At 46.8% G+C, this 24210-nt stretch overlaps 1 long non-coding RNA gene across 1 annotated transcript in view; it reads left to right on the top strand.

Moving 5' to 3' along the window:
* The first annotated feature begins 3385 nt into the window (after positions 1–3385).
* LOC144140822 (uncharacterized) overlaps positions 3386–24210 on the top strand; it is a 158053-nt gene continuing 137228 nt past the window's right edge. The window contains exon 1 of the long non-coding RNA XR_013316359.1: positions 3386–3517. This is a non-coding gene — a long non-coding RNA (uncharacterized LOC144140822). The remainder of the gene's footprint in view (positions 3518–24210) is intronic.

Raw genomic sequence — 24210 nt, 5'->3', positions numbered from 1 at the left:
AGGCATGCGAAGCGGCTTTCATTCGCAGTCTTTTAAACAAAGCTAACCGCTCCTCCTCATGCTCTCAGCAATCCATTATAAAATTACCGATGTCACCTATAGCACCACACGTTCCGCGCAGAGGTGAAGAGATAATGATCAGCTTATAAAGCCACGCCGGTGTCCGCGCTGAGTTGGTCCGGATGCGGAAGAGTAAGATGTCCCCTGTCCTCTTCATTCCTTTGGTAACACAAGGTCGTTGTTGTGGTCGCCAAAGAGAGCAGAAATGATCTTGTACGATTGTTTTTTTAAAATGCTCCGATCATCTGGGGCCACCTTCAGAAGACGAGTGCACGATCTCACTTCACGAGCCAACTGGTCCGCAGCTTCGTTTCCAAGCACCCCTACGTGGGAAGAGACCCACTGGAAGCGACCGCTAAATCTGTTTTTCTTTATCTGCTGAAGAAGACGCAGGGATCCTTGGCAAGTTTTATTTGCGGGAGATCCAAGCTGCAAGAGTTGTAGAGCCGACTTGGAATCCGTGAGAATTAACGCATGCTGCACCCCAAGCGATTTGATCTTTTTCAAGCCCGCCTCGATCGCTATGCACTCTGCCGTTGTTGATGACATCAACTGGTCAATGCGAGCCGCCCAGGAAACGTTCATGCCAGGAATCACAAAGGTTGCTGCGGTGGTATCTGCTTCTCTGTCGACAGATCCATCTGTAAACACAGGAACACGATCTCTGTGCGACCGGTCCAAGTGCTCAAGTGCTAGCATTCTCGCTTCCGCCACTGGTGTATATCTCTTCGAGCGGATGCGCGGGATAGTGAGCTGACACTCCAAATTCTCGAAAGACCATCGTGACTCCAAGCGATGTTGGTTAATAGTATTCTCCACTTCCGTCAACCCTCACATCAGACAACTTCGTAAAACTTGGAAAGAAGACTGGGGTTAGCCCCCGGCAAACGGCACGTAATGAAGCCACACTTCGGACGATACACAACTGAATCACACAGCAGACACACGGAAGTTGCCTTACCAAAGTACCGAATAGCCCACACTCATGTCACTCACCTGCTCACTGGATCTTCAAGATCCCTATTTAGCTGATGTGAAACTGCCACCCTCCTTCAATGCAGCGCAACATGACCAAATATTTTCTAGAACTTCACAGATGACATATTCTACTACATATATTACTGTTTACCTGAAAAACACATTACTTCCTTAATTGCACTTTTAAGATGCTTACTCATATCAAAATTTACAGCTTACTTCTTATAATACATAGTCATAGGCTGTTCCTACACAACCGCCTTCTTCATCGTCTTCCATTGGTTTATTTTACGGTCCCTGACCAATTCTATTAGTTACCATTGCATCTCTGATTTAACTATAATTAGGCATTTGTGCCTTAGTTTCCCTTGCGCCATTAGCAATCAACCATCATCAGGAGAAAAAAAATCTGGAGAAGAATGATTACCAGCTTAGTAATGCGTTTAGGCGATATTAAACCGTGGATTGGCGAAGAACACAGAGAAGACTGGATACGGCGTTATTTATTTTTGCCGCACTTCGCACAATTTTGTGTGTAAACAAACCCAGAAACACAAAGAAAGAAGTAAGGGAGGAGGAACCAAACCTCATAAAATACGAGGATGGGTAAAGATCATGTAGAAAGTGCACGGTGCAAAGTGGCACGCGTGTGGCAAAACTTCATGCTTGAAAGAAACGGCTGTTGTGGTGGTGGTGGCTGTCGTGTGGAATAAGGCGGGGTTATCCTCGCTGGATATGCCGGCAACCGCTCCGCTCAAGCTCCTCGTAATTAGTCAATGTTAGGGTACTTTCACTACGAGTTTGCCAGTTCCGTCTCCTGAAGGAAGCTCAGTAGAAGGCGCGACACGCCTCTCCGCACCATCCAATATCCCGTTTGGGAAGGCGATGTTGTCCAGGGTGTGGTGTGGGGCTGCCAACTTTCGAATCGCTGAGAGCATTACAGTCCGCTCGACATCATGCTCTGGGCAATACATTACATAGTGATGTACATCCCCTATCACTGCAAAAGACGAACACAGAGGCGATGGCATGAGGCCCACCTTGAATATGCTTGCTGGGGTCTTCGCTGAGTCCGTTCGGATGCGGTGCAGCAACGATGCCTCCGATTTTATAAGTCCCTTGGTGACGCAAGGCTGATGATAGAGATTTCCCAAGGACTTGAACTTCGACGATTGTTCGCCTGAAGTCGTTCCAGTGTTTGGCGGAAACTTTAACCGTCCGTGCATATTGCAGTGCATTTTGTGCCGTCTGATCAGCGGTCTTATTGTCCTTGACGCCAGCATGGCATCGAATCCATTGAAACCGCACATTAAAACCCTTGCGTCTCAGTTCTTGCACAAGCCGCAAGGAACGTGGACAGACCCCTTCAGTGGCAGTCCCATGCTGCAAAAGTTCTAGTGCTTCTTTTGATTCAATCGGAATTACAACTTCCTGCGGCCTATACGACTTCCGTTTCCTCAAAGCAGCCGCAATCCCTATTCAATCGGATTCAGTGGAGGACGCTACATGATCCACGTGTGCTGTCCAGGACGCCTGGGCAACAGGAATGACGTACGCCGCTGCACTAATCCCTCTGCGCGGATTGGCTGAGCCATAAGTAAACATTTCAAGGTGATTGGGGGGAGCCGTACTAATGCTATCTACTTTCAATTATTTGTCTGGTGGGAGTCGGTGAATAATACCGTTAGCTTACCCTCTTATCGTGCCATCGGGGTAATCTTATTAAAATGCGGCCTAACCACACCCTACACTTCTTCGGGAACTATTTTCCACGTTGTACCTCTCTCGGCATAGAAGGTCTGTTGCGTACTGCGACCTTTTCACATGTCGCACTGCTTTACCTCCCTTTTTTAGGTTTTATTTTGTTCGAGTGTCATTTACTTTCCTCTGTTCTTTAATTAGTTGGGTTTTCCTGTATAAAATCGTATAAATCGCAGAAAAAAATAAGTTGTTAGTCACGTCATGGTCTGTCTTTTTGGTGTGCCCCTTGCTCTATTGTTTCAATTTCATTTCTATATGCCCAACCCGAACAAGCAACCGTAATATTTACTAATTACGAAATCTTAAACTATAGGCCCTATTTGGCTTACTTTAAGGCAACACAACTATCAGGTTTCTTCTTAGGGGTATAAAACACTGCATATTTACTTCTGTATACTGTGTTTCTATTCGCGTCGTTGTGTGCAGCGTGGCAAGCCCCATGTAAAAAATAAAGACACCAACAAGCCCTCCAATAACCTCCAACTCTGGGTTGCTTTTGTGTTTTCTATACCTAATGTCAACAACTAACCTTTTGAAGCAATCGTGACAAGTGTGCGTCATCACCTTGTGACAGTCTATTTAACGATCCCCAACCGGGATGTGCCCAAAAACAAATATGTTGTTCACCGCTGCCGTTTCCTTTTTCTTGTTTGGAACAATTTCAATGATGGCAAAAGGGGCCGTTTCAAAGCCCGGCACTTCTTTGGATGGATACACAGTAAGCATATTTTCAATTCCTATTTGCAAAGAGTATATATAAAATAGTTGTCATCTATCGGCTACAATGATGCGAATATGTGCACACTAAGTGAGTTCACGGTAAATATATGATCAATATTTCTTCAAAACATGCTTATAAAATAGTCAAGATTGTTCTACAAGCTGGCCTGATATAAAAGTTTTTGCGTATACAAATTGCGTTCTTGGTAAGTATATTAGCCACATTCCTTTAGGAAACAGCATTTCCCAAACAGTCCACAGTGTGCAATGGGCGTGCCTAATAATAATGTTTCTGCGCAAACTGTGTTTCTTGATGGTACGCATCAATTAATCATTACATGATTGCGTTCAACTACGTTTACAAGCTAAACCGTACTGCGCCGGTGGGGGTAACATCACAGTAATTCAAGCAACCCGCCGTCTTTTGTGCTTAATTTTATTAAAATGTTAGTCACTTGGAAGTAAAACACAGTTACTAACCTAGCAAGGTAAGACGGCTAGCAGGCAAGGAGACCAGCTTTATCCTGCATAGGGCTAAACGCGATGCTAATAGTAGTTTCCTTAATAGTGAACATAATTTTAGTAGCCAGGCTAATTTCATGCCAGAAAGTTATAGAAGGCTTGAATCACAGCCTCTACGCTGATGAGATCACCCTCTGGGTCACCGGAGGTAGTGATGGCCGAATTCAGGATATTCTCCAAACAGCGATCGACGCAATCGAAACATACGTGAAGCCGAGAGGCCTAGCGTGCTCACCGCAAAAATCGGAGTTGTTGCTTTACCAACCCACGATGAGAGGACGCAACCGTGCCTCGGAAGTACCCAAAATCGAGCTCTTCGCTGATGGTAATCTCATTCCAGTTGTGACTAGTATCAGGATTCTCGGCTTGAGAATTCAGGCCAACGGTCAAAATACTGAAACCGTTAAATTTTTAGAAAAAAGCGTCCATCAAACCTCCAGACTGATTTCCAGGATAGCAAGCAGACATCATGGAATGGAGGGAACTTTTATCAGGCTGGTACAAGCGTTCGTCCTGAGTCGTATAGCGTACGTAACACCTTTCTTGAGACTAAGGGCGGACGAAAAGACCAAAATTAATACCATGATCAGGAAATCATACAAACAAGCTCTCGGGATACCAGTTACCACGTCCAACGAACGTTTCGAGGCATTAGGAATTCATAATACATTAGAGGAACTAATAGAGGCGCAGAGAGTTGCCCAGCTAGAGAGACTCACAAAGACCTCGACGGGCCGTCATATTTTAATGACTCTAGGCATTCGGTACGAATCTCAATTCGGCTCCAAACGCGAGATTCCATGTGAAGTATGGGAATGCATACACGTCCCTCCTATACCGAGGAATATGCATCCCGAACACAACAAAGAAAGAAGACGCGAAAGAGCGAAAGCCTTACAAAAGAGATTCAAAAACTCTGAGAACGTGGTCTACGTGGACGCCGCGGAATACGCAGCCCGCGATGCCATGACCATGGTAGCTATCGATTGCAACGGCAATTCCGTAACTAGCGGCACGATACTGACGTCGTCGCCGGATGCGGCAGAAGAGGCGGCCATTGCGATGGCGATGGCCTCCACGAAAGCTAAATTTATTGTCAGCGACTCTAAAACTGCAATTAGGAATTTCGCAAAGGGACGGATCTCGTCCGAGGCACTGAGAATTCTGGTCGGCTTCAAAGACCGGAGAAAGGTCCAAATTGTGTGGACGCCGGCACACTCTTCTCTTCCCGGTAACAAGAACGCTCACGACGCGGCTCGAGGTTTGGCTAACCGAGCCGATCACGTCGAGGAAACATCTGAGCACTTCTCGCGCGCTGGGATGGGGAGGGACCGCATGGTCTCGTACAGAGACATAATCAATCATTACAGATTGGAACGGGTTCAGTATCCTCCTCCTCACTGTACTCTCGACAAATGGCAATCTGTAGCATGGCGCCTCTTGCAGACAAATACATTCCCCAATCCGGTCCTGTACAGCCATTGTTACCCGGGGCTCTACACGAGCGAATGCAAGCTATGTGCGGGCAGGGCAGACCTGCGTCATATTATTTGGGAATGTCCCCAGAAAAAGAATTAATTAGGTGCTTTGGTATTAATTAAGACCGAGTAGCAGTGGGAGACCGTTCTGCGCAGCTCCGATCCGGATGTACAGATGCGGGTTGTCCAAATGGCCGAAGACGCCGCCGGAGCCCAAGGACTTCTGGCCGCCGTCTGAGGGGTGAAGAGGCTCGGCCTCCTTTGCATCAAAACCATTATGGACAAATAAATGTTGTTTCTCTCTCTCTCTTATGAAATATTTTATTGTTAACTGATCCTTTAACATTCGTTGCATCATTTGTTTCTGAATACAACATTTATTATTGGATTTTTTCCATCAATAATTCTGGTGTATTATGTTAATAAAAGTTCGTTTTAGACGATATAATACCAGGAACCTAAAAGAATACTTCTTGACAGAAAACATCATACAAAGTGCAGGCCAAGATAACACAACAATAAAGGTTAGCACATATATGCTCACCTTCACTGATCCTCACGAGGCCAGTAGTAAAAAATGTTACATCTGAAAAAACAGAAAAAACTCAGAATGGAATATGTATAAATCTTTATCCGGCCACTGGTTCCGGTGTCCTATAAAAGCGGGGTTGTTTAGGTAGGAAAGGGCCCGCGGCTTATCTAGACTTTCCACTCATAAGGCTAGATCCATTATTTTGAGAAAGATTCGTGGTATTCGCTGCCGGCTTACACTCCTCATGGGTTTGCACTGGTTGGGCCTGGAGTTGGTGGAGGCCTCCAACAGCAGGAGTAAAATGTCCTGCTCCAAATGGAGTTCCCCAGCACTGGAGAGAGGGGTACGGTGGTTCAGTGTGAACGGGAGAGTTGAAGTATCTTTCATGGTCTTTACGCAACGTCCTTTGAACGTAGCAGCGCCATTTGAGCAGGACATTTTGGGTTACAGCGGGTCTTGTTTCGGCTTTATGTATAGCACTTGTACTTCCATCTGTAAAGAAAGGCTCATTTTGTGAAATGTGAGCCCTAGAATTTCTCTTCTTGTATCCCCGTGTTCAACTAAGGTAATCAGGACGACGTCAGTAAGTTGAGGAGCCGGGTTGTCGGGAAGCGAGTGTCCGTATCGCTTGAGCCACCTCATTTCTGAAGCTGTCTGTTGTCCGGCAACCATCAAAAATTTTGTTTTTTATGTAGTGTTTGGCACCCCTTAGTCACGTGGTACCATGAATCAATTGGGTGTGTTCATCGCCACCATTTCATGGCTTCTGTGCAGTTTTAGCAAATTATGACTTTTTATATTACATACAGAAGGCGCGCGCCGCGTCTATCCGCACCCCGAGTCCAGCCATCTGCATATCGTACACCTTTATTTCCAGAACAACTGCTATACGGCTCCTGGGTTATAAGCTGCGGCCTGCAGCTTGCATAGGCCCAGGAGCCGTTCTACATAACAACACCAAAGTACAACAACACGACAAACAACAAAACTGAGAGAAGTAGCTGTTTCAAGCTATGAAAAAACAAACGTCATGCAAGTCGCTCAAATTAAACAAATAATACAAATTGTACAAATGGTACAATTATTGTATAGAAATCGTAAAAGTTGCGCAGACCAAAATAATCTTGCAGAAATAAGTCGCGTGTGCAATTTCGGAGGACAGGCAGTATACAGATGAACGAATAATGCATTGTAAATGAAACTGTACCCCAATCACAGTACAATTTCACTCACTTTCATGTATACGATAACAAAAGATACCACTCGAAACACGACCAATTTTACGTGGACACATTCTGCGCACTCATAAGAATTTGGACTTTCATTCGTTGTCACCATCTGCACTCATTTCTGCAAATTTAGTATTTACATCACGTTGATAAAATGGTCCCGTAATTTTTTTAAGACGTAATGGCTGTATCTTTGAATTCATTAGGTTTCACGGGGAATTGTGTTTTAGCGACAGTAACTAATATTGCGTTCCAAAGCATGGGGAAGTTCACCCGGCTTCCACGGGAAATCACCCCTATGTTAAGGGGCGGCTGCAAAAACGCAGGAACTTTTTTTTGTGCTCTCGATTTGTGCTCGCAGGCTGCTCACATATGTAAAAGTGTGAACATCTCTACGACCAAAAATTAAGAACACTGTAAGGGCAGCTTCCCGTACCTCCTCGTTCAAAGCTTCATCTCCATAAACTGCTGCTGTCTGTAAATTCAGGTACTTGGTGCCGCACGCACTCGACATTCATTCCTCTGTTGCCACTCCTCGTTGCACCTTTGAGGAAGTAGGTTAGGCTTAATGACCAGCATATCATCCCATGATGGTGTCAAAAGCGGTGGCTAAGCTAGGTCAAGACTGACTCATCGTCGTTCATCCTTCGTTGACCCATCGATTGTGTGCTGCTTGCTCGATATGGTGACTCATTCATTGGAATGTCGCGGGATACCTTGATGACCCTATTAGCGCTACCGATACTTCATCTCGACGCAGTTCAGAGTTTTCTGCCGGTGAACGTGATGCTCAAAGGCCGACTGCGCTCAAATTTTAACCTCCCGAAAATTGCCAATATGGCAGCTTAAATACGCGTATCCGCGGCACGAACGACCGTCATAGAGCGGATATTTTGAAACCAAAATTTAGAACAGCACGGCCATTACCGCCTGGCTGAAGTGACGAGTAGTGGCATGCGGCCGCCCGGCCGATACAAACCTGCCCGCAACGCGTTGCCCATAACGCAGCCCTAGCAGGAGCGTGCCCAGCGGAGTTCCACCAGTTCTTAAGGCTGGCTGTAGGAAAAAGAGCAGGGCCGGATGCAGTGTCACTTCTGCTTCATGCTGTTCGCGCGATCCGCCGCAGATCCAGAGTCGTCAGCGCAGGAGCTGCTATGAACGTTTATAGCTAATTAACAACGCATTTCTCGAGGGTACCAGTCATGTCAAAGTTGGTTTGGTGGTACGTGCTGTACGTTTAAAGTAAATTTGGTCGAGGTGAAATTTGAGTGCAGCTGGCCTTTAACAAGGGCAGTCGAAGCTACTTATGTAGGCGTTAATCTTTTTGCGATGTGAGAAGCCGTTTAACTACCCGAACAAAATCTGTGTACAAGATTTCCAGCTTGCACATCTCTGCCCTAGTGAGGTCAGCGCCATGGTTCCATAGCATGTGTGGGCTATAAGGATCATGGTCCCAAGCGTCCACAGTGCCCAGGAGCCACCACCTCCGAGGCGCTACCCCATCCTGTCTACAACGTGCGCAATCGAATTTCCCGACTTTCGGAGCCACAATAGTTATTTTTTGGACTGCTATTTTCGTTTTCAGCCTTCCACGTCTAGCTATCTGTCGGTCCCTACATCTCTTTTCCAGTCACGGTGATGTGGACCTGTGCACGCTCAACTTGATATTTCCGGATAACCAGGTATTGTCTTGCTTAAAGATACTTTCATTTCCATTAGTTTTAGGTGCCCTGGATGCTTGAACCACTTTCATTGAAGTCACGAGGTTTCGATGATGGTACAATGCCTTCAGAATGGCCTGTTATAGTGAGGAAATTGCGAAGCTGCAGAAGCGGGGAAGGACACCACCTCCAATGAAACAGAGGTTTCATTGCGTAATGTTGTGACTTGTGCACAGGGGACCTCTAAAAGCAACGTTTGTCTTTTGGTTAATATTACATCCTCAAATCATTCGGATGCCTCAAGGACAGGCTAAAGGGTAATCGAAATTTGCGCCAACATGTCACAGAGTCAGGGCATCTTGCAGAACTTCCAGCAAGGTGCACCTGTGAACCTTCTTTTCATTGGTCAACTATTTTTGTTCCTTCACTGGACAAAATATCACGTGAGGTTTTTGAATCCTTTTTTATGATGTCGCGGCGGGAAGGAGAGTTTGTGAGCTCGCCCGTTATCACTCCACTACACATGAGATTCAGTTATTGCAGGAATTTTTGTAGGGGCAGCACGTAGCACTGCCATAACTTCCGCTGTAATAATTGTAACTTCGTGTCTTTTCCTTTCACCCTTTTCGGATTACATCTTTTCTTTGCTCCGCTTATGTGTCGCTTCATTCGGAAGGGCATCAGACTGCGTTGTTTGTGTTTTCTGCCTCCCTAATGCTTTCCAGCGCAGCCCCAGGCCATGCTATACCAACTACCCTAACACAAAGTTTTACTCGTTCATCCCGCCGCTTTCCGTCACCTCAAAATGGGCGGTTTCCCTGCAGTCATTAGTGATGTAACACTAGGAAGTGTGCTGTGCCTTAAACTCGCATGATGCTAACAAGGTATCCGCTGCTGCGTGTTGTCTCTGGAGTGGGGTATCGCACAGGTAGTTCTGCCGCAGAGAGAGCCGTCTTTCTCAACAGCGGCCTCTAGTAGCCGGCTTTGCACGGACGAAAATCACCAAGGACGCCCGTAAGCAGGCCGAAATCAGGCACCTCAAAGCACCACCTCATTGAGTGCGTCCCACAATGCAGACGAGTCGATCCCTGCATGAATAATGGCTTTGTGGACGAACACCGCCCACTACACGTGAACATGATCTGCGGCGTGTGTATACAGTATATGTTATAGGCGGGGTGAAAGCAACCACTGTAGAAACAGATTAACGGGCTCTGAAGGAGTGTTTCTCGAAACGCAGGATGTCCCGGCATCCAACTGTCCTGTAAAATTGTTTAGCTACTTAGTGCATTTTTGGAAAGAGACGGAATTCCATTGTAGAGCATCCGTGGTTGGTGACTATAACATTTGGAATGTTGTTGCAGGTGGTACACCATCAGCCATGGAATCCTGCAACCGGCTGTTACTGACTCGAAACTCGGTCTTGCAGCTATATCTTCTAGAAGGCGTTATTTGCCGCATTAGCAGCCCCTTTGTTTGCCCCAAGTGTACCTGCTGAGCTGTATCCGCCGTATGAAATGTTTTATATATTTCGGTAGTCCCCGTCGTTGCAAGCAAAGTCGTGAGGTGGCGGCGGGATCTTCGACCTTTATCAGGATAAGCACTTCACGATCGGCTTTTCCGACAAGTAACTAAGAAATGTAGTTGTTCGAAGTCGCCCCTGTGTTCTTGTTTAGATATTCGCTTGTAACTCCTGCATCTGTCGTTGTCGCGTTTCAAGACGCTATAAATGTTTTTTTATTGACCACCTGCATGTTGTATTCAAGGTGATTTGCTTGTTTGCCTTAGCACTCTTCCAAGCTAGGCTGCAAGGTAAAGCGGGAACTGTTTGTTCCACCCCTCCCCCACCACACTGACGCCACCCTGAAGCGCTGTCGTGTTAAGCTCGGTCGTCTCAAATCGTTGGGGTTTTTCTGCAATCTGGCCTGTACGTCTTCCTATGGTGCATGATGCCCTTCATTGTCCGCCTCACTGCTCAAGCCGCCGCTGTTTAAAACAAGCAGACGGCCGTCGTTCAGTCACTGAAGTTATGGCTGGGGTGGGGCTTCGTGTGATCGAAGAATTTCGTCAGGCGACTGGACGAAATATCTTCCTTGTAACAGTTGTTTTGGTTGGGAAACGACCCAAAGCTGTCGCGTGACGTCGATGTTCCTCTACGTGGCGACCCGGCGCCGTAAGGTGAGTCCGCCTCTCGTGCTTTCAACGTCAACGGCCGTGTCTCAAAAACGTGATGGCACCTGCATGCCTTGCGTTCTCGGATGATTCTGTTGGTTTACAATTGCTTTCTCTCCTCGTAGGCTTTTTTGGGCACCTCAGATCCTTAGCGATGTTGCCGACAACCTTACACTGCTTGCCATACTGTTTAGCGGTTAGTGGTATGGGGTCTTCGTTGATATTATTCGGTGTCCGACCCATTTGCACTGCAAGAACAGAAAAAGCGATGGAACCGGCGCGTGTCTTTCTCGCGTACATGAATGTGGAAGCATCGACAAACGAGGGCTCGGGGTTGTTCCACCTGTTCCACTAGTCCAGTCTGCCCGTTTACGAAACGCTCCTGTGAAGGACTAAGGTGGCGAAATTGATGAGCTCTGTTCCGGGGTGCCCGTTTGGACGGGCCGGTAGGACGTCAGATTTTTCCGTACGGTAAGCTATTACAAGGGAGGAACTTAATCCCTTTTCTATGCAGTTGAAGAGGTACTCCGTCTGGATTTGATTGTTGTGAGAGCAGTGTGCCCTCGATGGTGGCGTAGCCCGAGTGATGATCAGAATAGCGTACAAACGAAGTATTCGGGGTGCCTGCGCCTCGTCCCTGGTTCCGAAAACAATTGTTATGAACCTCCCACAGGTCTCGATATTGAGAAGAGAATGGATTTGTTTGTCCTGAGGGTGACACATATCCCCTGTAGTAATCCGAGAGATTCTCGTCACATCGACCTCGCCCGGCTTGGGCCGCATTACATATTTGGCGAGCGTTGTACAGGCTTGCTTATACGTGGCAGATACCAGTTCTACAGTTGTAAAGCATGTGGGAATGGCAGGGCCGAACTTTTCATTCACCGCTTTTATAGACGTTGTAACACAAGCTTTTTGTAATAGCACTTGGGCAGAAGAAAACTATGTTCATTATACCCGATGGGTTGAACAAAATTAAAATAACGAGAAAACACGTTCTGGCAAATAATGCTGATGTTTCGCAATTACTACATCATAAGGAATGCTCAGGTGTCCTTGTAATTTTATATGATTACTTACGAACCACTGAAGACACATTTTGCAATACAAGCAAAAACTGAAGCATATGAATTAAGCAAATTATTGGTGCTAGATCTGCTAAATCATTTTATAACCACAGATTCAGTAAAACTCTACTACTTGTGTATCAAATGCTGAGCAACTGTATAGCCGCTACTTCTGCCCCACATATCATCGCTGACAGCACACACCGGTTGCGCGCCACTCTTTCCAGTTAGTGAAGTACCCTACAGTTGAATATTACAGTTACTGCCGAATGATTAGCGACCCATACCATTACTACCCTAGGTATTCACCTCGTACTAGGCGTTTATTGAGACTTCAAAAACGTCAGAAATCAACACAGCTCCCAAGATAGAAGGTAAGAAAAACTTACAGACGCAGGGCTTCTGCTTCTAGTTGAGTGAACCGGTGGAAAGCATCATTGCCAGGCAGACAAAAAAAATTCACAACAAAGCTTCGGGTATCCCCACTTCCCTCACAGTGACGTTCAAGTAAAATTTGAGAATGCGTTCAATAATTCACAACAGGTGAATTTGTATTCTGAGGACCATTGTACTTGAAAGGTTCACTTTACATGTTTTAATTTAGCAATCTCATCCGACAAGCTTACAGGCTGCACATTCCGTATTCACAGTTAGCCTGGCAGAAATTCTCAATGGTCTACTTCTTCAAGGTGCTGTATATCCTTGACTCACCAAAACATTCGGAGCCAAGAAATGTCAGGTCCTCTCGTTGCAGCCTCTGCCAGGGGCGATCAACCGTCTCTTGACGATACCATCAAATGCACGCTAGCTTAATCTGCGTTGGTTTAGATGTTACACGTCGGCGCCAGCGGGAACAGATGTCAGCAATCATGTAAAAGAAAATGGGACGCGGCAAGGGACATTGGTTTGTTAGTTCTGTAGAGCCACAAGTTTACGGCTTCAGTTTTGATTGAACTGTATTAACGCATTAAAAATGTTGGCTGCGGATTACCTCACCTAACCCTGGACAAGCAAAGGGAAAGCATGGTTTAGTATGGTTAACCCTTGGTTTCATTTCGTTAACTTTGATTTCGCTGTAATTTTTATAGACTTCGTCTACAGCCTAATGTGAAGACGACTTCTTTGTCTGTGAGGAGGGGCTTTTTTCGGAGCAGGACAACACGGCATTTCAACGTTAGACAAAAGACGAATTGTGAAGACGAATAGTAAGGGAAGTCCAACGTACAAATGTTCAGGCTCAGTGTGGGAGTCGATGTGATGGCCGCCAGCACCGTGCTTTGCAAGTTGGCGTTAGCCGTTCCGAAGTGGTGAAGGGCCGTTGAGCCTCGTGCGCTCGCTAGTCGCTTTGAGTATGCTCTGGGACGTATTGCCAAGCAATGTGGAACACGAAATGGAAGATGTGGCTCGGCGTTCAGGTATCCAGGGCATTCGCATCTATCAAAGAAGTCGCCGATCCCCGCGTTCCTTGTGCCTCCTACTTGCCACTTCCTTCCACTTTTCTTTCTCTTCTCCTCCTCCTTCACCAAGTGCTGTTTTTCGGACACCAGCCCGAGTGCTTCGTCGTCTTCCCTTCCGTTGCTCCGGCTGCTGTCCCTTAAAAGCGCCTCCTTACGCCTGCATTTGTCTGCGGTTGTGGTCCCGCTTCCAGCGTTTTCCTAGCCGAAGGGCTCGCCCAGTGATATCCGCGGGGTTCTCAAGCGCCATCGGCGTACGATGGCTAAGAGCCGGCCGCTCCCGCCCTCAACTCGTAAAAGACAGCTGTGGTTCATTCTCATCCCTTGCCAATCTCACATGAGCGTGGTGGCTCATATGGTCCGGCGCGAACCAGCTGCGGAGAGCGCATGCTCCAAGACGGCAGCGACAAAGGCAGTGGCTAGAGAACGCGTCCTTCGGTGGAGCTGGGCCCGGCGAGCTCATCCCGGGGTTTTCTAGGGAGGTGTCTTCACTCACGGCACAACCTATGTAAAACTAAAATCAATCCGGTGGTTCTTTCGTTCACGGAGTTCCACAGGAACTGATGACTGTGAATTTCTTCAGGACCTCACATCTAGGCAACGTTTGCCTATGTCACTTCAAATCTTTTCACGATAACAGGAACATATTTGTTTTGTTCCCCAAAATAACGCGTTATAATAGTTTTGAATGTAATCAAGCTGCTGAAAGTAGTCGAGTGACCCACCAGTTTCAAAAAGCAGCGCATGCAACTGCGCAAGTTAGAACGAGTATGCATGAAGTGTTCTTGCTATGGTAAATTGTACCGAATGATCGAGTTTGATCCCTCATACGTAATGATCACACTACCATGTGACAAAGTGCGAGAGGCTGACTGACATTACAGCTGTAAAACTGGTTCCACGAAAAACATCTCTTAATGCTCTGTTGAAGTTGTGGGCATGTAGAAGTTCACGACGGATAGCAGCGATTGAAACCTCGTATTAAGGCACGCAGACAGAATAACCAAGTCTTATGTGTTGCAAAAATTACCTACATGGTCGAGACGTCATTTGACACGTAAACGCCGCCTCGGCCACAGCACACATTCCACTCCGGAAAGTCTTGTCGAGATTGTTGACCGTCAAACACATTATCGCTCTGCGGAAAAAGTATTGCGCTCTACTTGAAGTATCATAGGACTCGGACCTCGTGTTCCCTTACCTAGCCTATGTGCTTCTAGAAATGGTTTCTTCAGATGGGTTTTCATCGTTGAAAATATAAGAAAACTCCACCAATGCTAAACAAAGATACCTGATGCTTCGGAGAAAAAACCTTTCAACGCCTAAAATCGGAAGGGAAATTTGTTTTTTTCTTCATCCGCTTCACTCCCGTCAAACGCCTTCATATCGTCGCCACGTTGCAGGTGGCCCGGGTTGCCTCTCGGGCTGCTTCTACCAATCCTCGGTTGAGTTGGTTGCCTTATAGCTCCGTCCATTCGTCACAAAACCACCCAGATCGCCTACTTCAGCGTAATCGATCCGCAAGTATGGATCGCTTTGCTTTTAGATTGTCGGCACTGCAATATCCTTAAAATGCTTTCACAATCACTCAGCCTTTTGCTTCTAGAGTAGCGCAACCACAGAATTGGTCTATTCACTATAAACTGTAATCTCACTGATCACAAAAGTACCTCTTAAAACTGGCACGCACAGCCATACTTACCAATTCTCTAAAAGAACGGTGTTTAGTTGGGCCATGGGAGTGTCAATAAGGGTTCTCACGGTTGTTTCGATGTTTCAGGATATGCAGAAGTACATTGCTGAACGTGTGCTTTGTTCTTTCATCTGTGAAAATGTGAACGTGAGCCCGGCCGTCATTTATACCCTATATTCTGGTGCGGTGGCCTCGATTAAGTTATCCAGCTCTGCGTGTCACTACGCTCAAACAGTTTTTACGTCTCTGGACACACGTGTATACCATTCTTCTCGAGTTTCCAGAGTCTGGAAAAGCAACTTCTCGCGCTTTGTTAAAAGAGCAATGAGTCGATGATTGCTGTTGTGTCTCAAGAAGTATAGCATGGCATCTAATAAGAAGCCCGTCGTGGTAGCTAAGGTGTAGTGCTGATGATTCCGAGGGTACGGGTTTGATTTCCGGCAGCGGCAAGCACTTGAAAAAACGAAAGCGTCGCATATTTGAGGTTTCGCAGCTTGTTAAAGATCCCCAAGTGGTCAAAATTAATCCAGAGCGCTCCATTACGCCGCACGTTATCACCATATATCGCGTCGCCGCATTAAACATGATATTCAAACATCATCTTCTAATGAAAATTCCACAGCATTCCGAGCTTTGTTTCATACGTGTGACAACACCCATCATGAGCGTCGGCATGATTTTGCCTTGAGAGGGATAAACCCATTGCATCCCCGTGTGGCAGTAAGAGTGATGAACAAAGGAGGAAATGGCTGGTGTGGCTTGGGGGCAAAGGATTCTTTTTCCCTCTTCTGCCGACTCCCATGATGTTCGTGTAGCTTAACTGCAAAAAACTCGACTCGCTGCACGTTGTTTCAATATTTCAAAGTACTAAATACAATGTCTCGGAACTGAAGCTCCACTTTGATTTGCTCATACAACAAAGTTCACAACTTCAAGCACATGTGTATTAAAGTATTTTGCCTCCTGCAAGACCCCGTTCCAGATCGTCAACGAACAGACCTTCTATCATGACTTAATTTCAGATTAGAAGAAAACCATAGGGTAAGGAAAGAAACGAGGGGTTAGCTTCGGCAGACAGTCTGCTGGCAAATCCTTGCTCGAAGTACTGATGCAATATGTCATCATACTTATATTTATCAGAGATTAGAAGATTTCTTATGACTCATCTGTTCTTTCTGCAACACATGTTTACCAAGGTTCAACAAACCCGTTTTTTTTTTCAAGTTGACTAACATTTTAATTGAAGGCATAGTTTTTCTAGGTCAATTGTAACTGTAACGTCGGTAAATGAAATTGATTGATGACGCAAAGTCGCTCACATCACACTTCTCAATATCTCTGATGACTAGTCTGATAATGCGCATTATTTTGACCTCCCCTGCACACCTGAGCTCCACGGACATTCCGTGCGAAAGCCAGATGCGTCACTTCGTGAAGACGCAGCATAAATACAGTAGGCACTTCAGCTCCTGCGGTGACGTTGTCCCACGAGTGTCTATCCAAACTCAGTGTTGACTACCTTCTCAGCAACCTGCAGGTTTTGTACACGACCAGACCCAAAGTCCTGCTATAGTCAGCTGGATGAGAACACCAACGCCCGTTCTCGTCAAAGGAGAGCGAAATACACAGACGGCAGCCAGTTCAATTATCTTGCTTTGGCTTCTCACCCAGCATTCTGGGAACGTCTGAGCAAGTGAGTTCACACCCCTAGTACTTCTAAACCTTCCTAAGACTGCTACTTTTCTTTGGATCGGCTTCCGAACCACATTAGGGCTCGCTGGCAGTGTTTCTTTAGTGTGCTTTAAGCTCGGAAAATCTTTACATCCTCTTCACGAACCGGTGCTTGAAGTTTGAAAAGATGGGCCTTTGGCATTTGGAATGTGGAAAGGGTAATTACACTGCAGCGTACATGAAAGCAAATACGCGTGATTCCAGCAGGCGCCACGCCTGTGAATTAAACCTGCTGTACCCCGTCCGTACAAGCGTCCCCGGAAGATACGGGCCGAGCCGCTACCACATCTTACGCCCTCATCTCAAAGCGCCCCGGCCACGCGAACTGATGCCGGCTCAAAACTGTGTCGCGTAACTAGAAAGGGGGCAAAATAAAATTGCCAGGCTCTGACATACTAGAGGAAGATTATGTTATGATTTTGTTGGCGAACAATTCCTACCTCTCTCTTATCTTGCGCTTCCTTGTGTATTTTATTTTACCTTCCGTGCTGTGGTTATATTTGGGACCTCTGTGCCCCTAACATTGAGTTGGGTGAACGTGCTCCTCCACTTGTATCGTTGCTCCTCGTCACGTGTGCCGCGTTTATGACTAACCGAGCGGCACAAAGACATCCTACACCAGGCATCTCAAGTGGTCTGGTTTCGGAACGAGGCCATGAGGGCACTGCGGGAACGCACCAGGATCGTACGCCGGCGGAACATGAAAACCCAAGAGCAAACTCCATTGACTGTTTCAGCCAAAGACCGGCCTGCTTTACCGCGTCTAATCGGGTTGACCTTCTAGCTTCCTCACGCATTCGGAGCAAACGACGGAAGAAGACCCCCCGCGGTTTCGAAAACCCGAACTGGAGCCGCTCCCAAAGGTTCGGGTGGCGAGTGAGCCTGACAATAAACCCCTCCTTGCCACCCGGAAACCTCGAATTTCCTCAAGGACTGGCTTGCAGGTCGCCCGAGGTTATCGCCCACATGCCTTATGCCATACCCAGGCTCCTCCTCCAACTCGACAGGTGAGCAGCCAAGCTAATTCCTCCTCACCCACGTCTACGCGCTCAATCAATCCTCCTGACGCATCACTTCAACATGTCAAACTGAATCCAACCACATCTTCTTTACTCTCCCCTACTACACACGTCAACCCCCTTGTCCACTCCTATCTCGCAGTCCAAAGATAAGCACCGCATTGTTTGTGCCAATTTTGATGAAATCCTGCCGCTTGGCTTGAATAAATAGCCTTTTCTATCATAGTGTTATGGTGCAGAATTCCTCGGCAAAGTGGTGAAGCCACTGCTAAGATAAGAATTCCCCCTGCTCGGCATGTGGCCAATCGTGGAGGACGAGAAGGACGACTATAGGTGTGGCGCCCGGCAGGAGCTAAAATGGTCATTTCGTGTGTCTCCAATTTTCCCCTTTTATAAAGAGTGTAAAGACAGCAAATTCTAACCTTGTATACCTCGTTTGAATATCTCAAGCTCTACCTCCCTTTCTCGCTGCTCTTCAAACCCTTACCGCCGGCTTTGCTTCAATTGAAAGCGACCGACTTCCAAAATAAACGCACACCCACCCCGGCCGAAGATTACTATTTTATGCAAAATTAATTTTACCACAGTGGCTACCAACCCTCCCCATCTCCGTAAATTCTTCATAGTGTGGCAAGGAATTTTGTGCCCTCTGAAGAAAGCAAAACCTTCTCGTAGAGCACATGGGATTTACTAGAATGCACCCAGATGTCTTAATTATTCAGAAAGCTGAAGGATCATTCCCGCTCCACTGCTATAAAGTGTTTTCACAACCCATTATCCTCTATTATCGCCGAGGATCGGATATACCACAGCCACACTCACCATAACACTCACCTACGTGGGTAACGACCTCCCTACCACTTAACCTGACCCAACACGTGTTAACACACATTCGCACGAACATGTCAGCACCACTACTCCGGTAGGCGGCCATCGACTTCCAGTCATCACCGTGTACTGAAGCTCCAAACAACCTTTAAGCCCTTTGCCTCTACTACACACCCTCATCCCTACTGTGACCGCTCGTGATACAGTCTTCCTACCTGGTGACTTGAACTGACCTCATACTACGTGAGGGTGCAATCGTGTGCTGCCCCTCGGTCGTAAATTCGCCACTTTTGTTGACAGTCACCAATTTACACTACTAACCGAACCATCTGCCCCCAAACGACAATAGACAACTCGCTAGTCGGACACAACCTCTGATCTTGCATGGATCCGAGCACCCGTAAGTGAAAGTTCGGATAATATTGAAGAAACTCTAGGAAGTGATCACTTCATTCCCGAAACGCATTTCTATTTAAGTTCCTGCATCCTTCACGCTAGCACCAATTTTCCCCGTGCAAACCTCGTCAACTCGTCATTCGCTATAGAAACTTTGTACGCCACCGACACGCGTAGACATGTGGAGTACTGTAATACATTCAACTATCTGCCGACACCATAAAAAGATCACCCACTACCGATGACCATCCACATGTTCATAGCCACCTCTTGTAATTATGAGACAAGCGTCACACGTTATTCAAACACTAGCGCCTAAAACATGCAAAGTGGCTCTCCACTCAAGAATCGTACCACAAGAGCAGGAATGCAGGGAACACGCAGACAAACTCGCCACAATGCAATAGCTTGTCTTTTTCAATGCCATGAATGGCCACCTTCACACCTCCCGAGCCTGAAACGTATTCAGATTCCTTCTTGGAGGGAGCAAACCATGACACACTCTTAAAAAACTACTCTTGGCATAGCACCATGGTCAACCCGCCCTTCTAAAATGCCCATACAATACTCACTGCAGACTACATATCTGATCAGCCGGAATACATGTATACGGCAATTATCTCTGAATTATCTATGGCAAAACTCCAGATGTCTATATCTCAACTAACCCGATGCACAGCCCCTGGACTGGATAGCGAACATATAAAATTATCCGGAACCTTTCTGACTCAAAACTAGAGGAGCTTCCGATGCATATGAATCAGGTGCGGCTTTCTGGAAGTCTCCAGCCAGAATTCAAAAAGGCCTGCGTTACTCACATGCCCAAACCCGGCATACAAAAAACTCCAACGACGAAGCTGCGCCCTATGTCGATGACCTCCTGTTTTGGGAAATTATTGAACCAAATGTTCTCACTCGCCTGGAATGGCATCAATTGGTCGGAAACCATTTCCCTCATGCACTGGTTCGATTCTAAAAACATGTCAGCACCCAATACCTAGCCCTTTGTATTAAGGAAGACGTGTTTGAAATCACAAGCACCTCCCAACTCCGCACTATCATCGACGTAGATGTGCAAAAGAATCTCAGTAATGTTGCCCGTGACGCGATCCTTTAGAGCCTTCGAGAAACCCCACCCTGTACACGCCTTTTTCAAATATTTACGAGGATTGCATCTATTCGCACTGCCCGTCTCATTGGACCCGACCACCAACCGTCATCCGCCTTCTCCATACGTGGTGGTATACCTCAGGGCTCCATTGTAATGCCTATTCTGTGTACTCCAACTAGGAAAAATCTGTCCTCCAAACAATTTTCGGTTCCGGATCTCCGCCTTGCTATTTATGCCGACGATATCACAACTTGGAGCTTCCCATGCAGTGTGGGTAATAAAAACCGTACCCTCCAGGATGGCTTGGACATTATCTAAACTCACGCATGATCCGTGGCTTGTAATGCTCCTCTTAAAAGTCAGATTACGTTTATTCTTAATGAGAGGACGAAACAGACCTATTTTTCTCATCAGCCTCACTGAAAACGGCCACCCAATCCCCAAACGTCCACGCATCCGCTCCCTTCGCTTTATATCGCAACAAGATGGGAAGACCAGAGTACGGACCAAAATTATTATCAATAGATCAATTAATTCAAGAACATGCTTCCTCGAGTCGCCCACAACTCAGGCCTTAAAAACACAAGCATCGCAAGATACTACAGCTAACGATCATATACAGAGTTTTGTCCGCCCTCCCCTACCTTACCCTCCAAAAACTCGAAACAATGAATTCGTGACCTTCATCCCGAAATACCTACAAACGGAGTTCGTGTGAATATGTAGGTCCTAAACTATTTCCTCCGCGACACTCCCTTCAATACTCTTGAGTAGAAAGTAGCCGTTCTCATCGCTGCCCAGCAGCACGGGCTTCCGATGTCAACCCAAGGCTCCACTATCCTGGCTGATATAGGGCTTGTGATATCACAACCAAAAGTACCTCCGCCGTTGGACACAATTTCTAGAATAACGGTCAAACCCAACCAGCGTCACATGGAGACGTCCTCAGACTCCAGCAGGCGGCGAAGCAGAGCCATCTATTTTTCCAGCACATCACATGATACATATTGCACATACGCCACGTTTGTTGACATAATCACAACAGTCATGGTAGGTGTACGTGAAGAGATCATCCGTCAACATTGTAATGTATTTCTGCAGCTGCTAAAATACAAGTAATTGTCGTTTCTATTATGCTGCAAAGCAATTCAACTGGCCAAATTACCATCCGCATAGACAGTCAAGGAGCCTTCCGAGAATTCGCAACTGCTTACCTGTGCACATTCATCCCGAGCTGACATGCTACATGGCAGCCCACAGTGACCTGCATGTCTTTCTAGGATGGATCCCTGGACACGAGGGAACTGTAGAGAAGGAAAAGGCTCTTGCCCTTGCTCGCGCGAATCGAAATCCGAGCGACCCTCAACCATGTCCCCAGGACTACAGCCCTAAGGAAGAACGCGCCGCCCATCGCAAGGCTCGGAGGCAACAGCTAAGGGACCTTGGCAGTTTCCGCCGCATTCTTCTTCCTCCCACTTCTGATCTTACATTCCGCGAAGGCACTTACATCCACCGGGCTCAGAATTCTCCCTCCCTTGTGACCTAATTTTTTACTCTAAAACTACCCGCGATTGCACACGCCACTGTCAGGTACGTGGTGCCGATCCCGACGTTAAACATACTCTACATCTCGCGCCAGGCGATCACCCCAATTTTTCATTCACACCTTTAACCATCCCACATTCTATACTTATGAGAAATCATGTCCGCTCCTCTGCCTGATCTTCACCCAATCCTCTGGCCTCACCTCGCCCAGCACATTGCCCGTGTGCGGGGCCCTGACTCATGCAGATTACCTGGCTGAACGCATTCCCCGCATAATAGAACCCCACCTACGGCAGCCTGACCATGGGCCACTTCAAATAAACTTTGTTCTATCTCTCTCGGGGTGGCAGACAGACAACGCCTAGTGGTCGAGCGTTAGAGCGTCAGCATGTCTGTATGTGGTGCAGGACCTGAGCGGATTGTAGGAAAAAGTGTTTGTGAAAAGGTGCATCGCTACCCAGGCGCATCGTCAGTTTAGTTCGACCCCAAGTCAATCATTAAACTGTTTTTGCCTTCTGCTATAAATTGTACGGAGGCGGTTATTATCAGAACGACCTCAAAAACAAAACGACCCGGGGCGAAAGTTAACCAGTCAAGAATGTTGACATTTTTTATGGGATTTCGAACAACATAATTGGCCAAGACTACATCTCGAAAATCAACAAGAGCCTCGCTCGAAACGTCAGCAGCCAAAGCGTCCACGGCACCAAAAAGAACTGGCCACAGGTTATGAGCTTACCAAAAACTACCCGTTTCGGGAACCGAGAGGACTTAAAGGCAAGCCATTTGAGCGGGCTGCGTTACAGCTGTTTTGATGTGTTCGTACTTCTTAGCGAGCCCTTTTCGGTTTCGAGGCCTTTTCGTTGAGTATAAATGCAATACGTGTCGACTGAGTTATGTATTCATTGTTATAACCGAAGTGTGAGAGCTAGGAGTGTGGGCGGGATGACAACTATGCGTTTCGTGCATATGTATGTTACTCTAAGTGCGTTGTGAAGGGTGTACGTGTTGAAAGGGAGTTTTCTGGTTCTAATGAGTACCTTTGTTAGCAACTGTTGTAAGTCGACGCGCAAGAGTTTCACGCGGCCGGTTGGTTTTTGCTCGTTCTGGGGTTACAGGTCGCTTGTTATTTCTTTGAGTTGAGAAATGCATGGCGCAAGAGAGTGAGCAAACATTTCTATGAGCGATCTCACGAAAATAATCATTGAAAAAAATAAACGCAGCACAGAAATGCTCGTTCAACGAAACAACACTGCAGGTGCTGTATCGACCTTTCCGATAATGGCAGACCTCAATAAGGGGATCCGCGATCTCACGGCTCAAGGTGATGCAGGTTTAGCAAGTGACTGGCTGGGAAATTTTAACAGAATGGCAACACTGAACAAATGGGCGCCTGGGATAAAATTACAGACCGCGAACTCCCACTTGGATGGGACCGACATTGGATTGGCTCTGTAGCCATTTTTCTAAGATCAAATTTTGGGAAGAGTTTCAGAATCCTTTCAAGGCAGCTTTGTAAGCCAAACGAATGCAGCAGAAAGGTACGACAAGATGAAAGAATGCGTGCAGCAGAAGAATCAGAGCATCATGGCGTACTTCCACGCCAAGGTACGACAGTGTACCAAGCCATGTCTCGACTCTCGGAGACCCGGAAGCAATCCCTGGTTGGCTTGAGATCAAACACTTTGCGTTCCGTGTGATGGGTCACACGCATGACGATGAAGAGGACCTACTGAACGACGTTGCGGAGTATGAGCGCGTGCATAAGCAGAGACAAGAACTCCTTGAAGTTGCAAAGGCAACCAAAAAGCAGTAGTACGTCCAATAAAAGGATCCCAGATATATAGATCGATAAACATTAAATGGTCATAAGAGCAAGCACACAGGACCGCCGCTTAAAAATGACAAAGCGAGCTTAAGTGTTACAAGACCAACAGCTGCGGCCAGATTGCCAGAGACGGCACCGACCCGTGGCGGGAGCCCAAATCCCTGGGGTGCAAAACCTGCGGCCGCACGCAACGCCACTACAAGGATAAAGCAAACCTAGATTCCATTTTCAAGGGCAAAAGGCACGGGCCTCTGCTGAAACTTGTTGGGGTGAACGATAAGGCCACATTTGTTGAGCTCATTGAAGAGGGAATCTCCAGTTGCATTATGTGCGAGTCTGCGGCCATTCGTTGCGGCGCCGAGTGGGAAGAAAGCAACATTCCCTTTATGGTTTCGGAAGCGTCAGCGCACCGTGAGGAAGGACAA

The sequence above is a fragment of the Haemaphysalis longicornis genome, unplaced genomic scaffold (assembly GCF_048455015.1).
Source record: "Haemaphysalis longicornis isolate Haplotype H1 unplaced genomic scaffold, Haemaphysalis longicornis Haplotype H1 scaffold_50, whole genome shotgun sequence".
Classification (NCBI taxonomy): domain Eukaryota; kingdom Metazoa; phylum Arthropoda; class Arachnida; order Ixodida; family Ixodidae; genus Haemaphysalis; species Haemaphysalis longicornis.
Note: the sequence above shows the minus strand (reverse complement) of the source record. Positions and strands in the feature narration are given on the sequence as shown.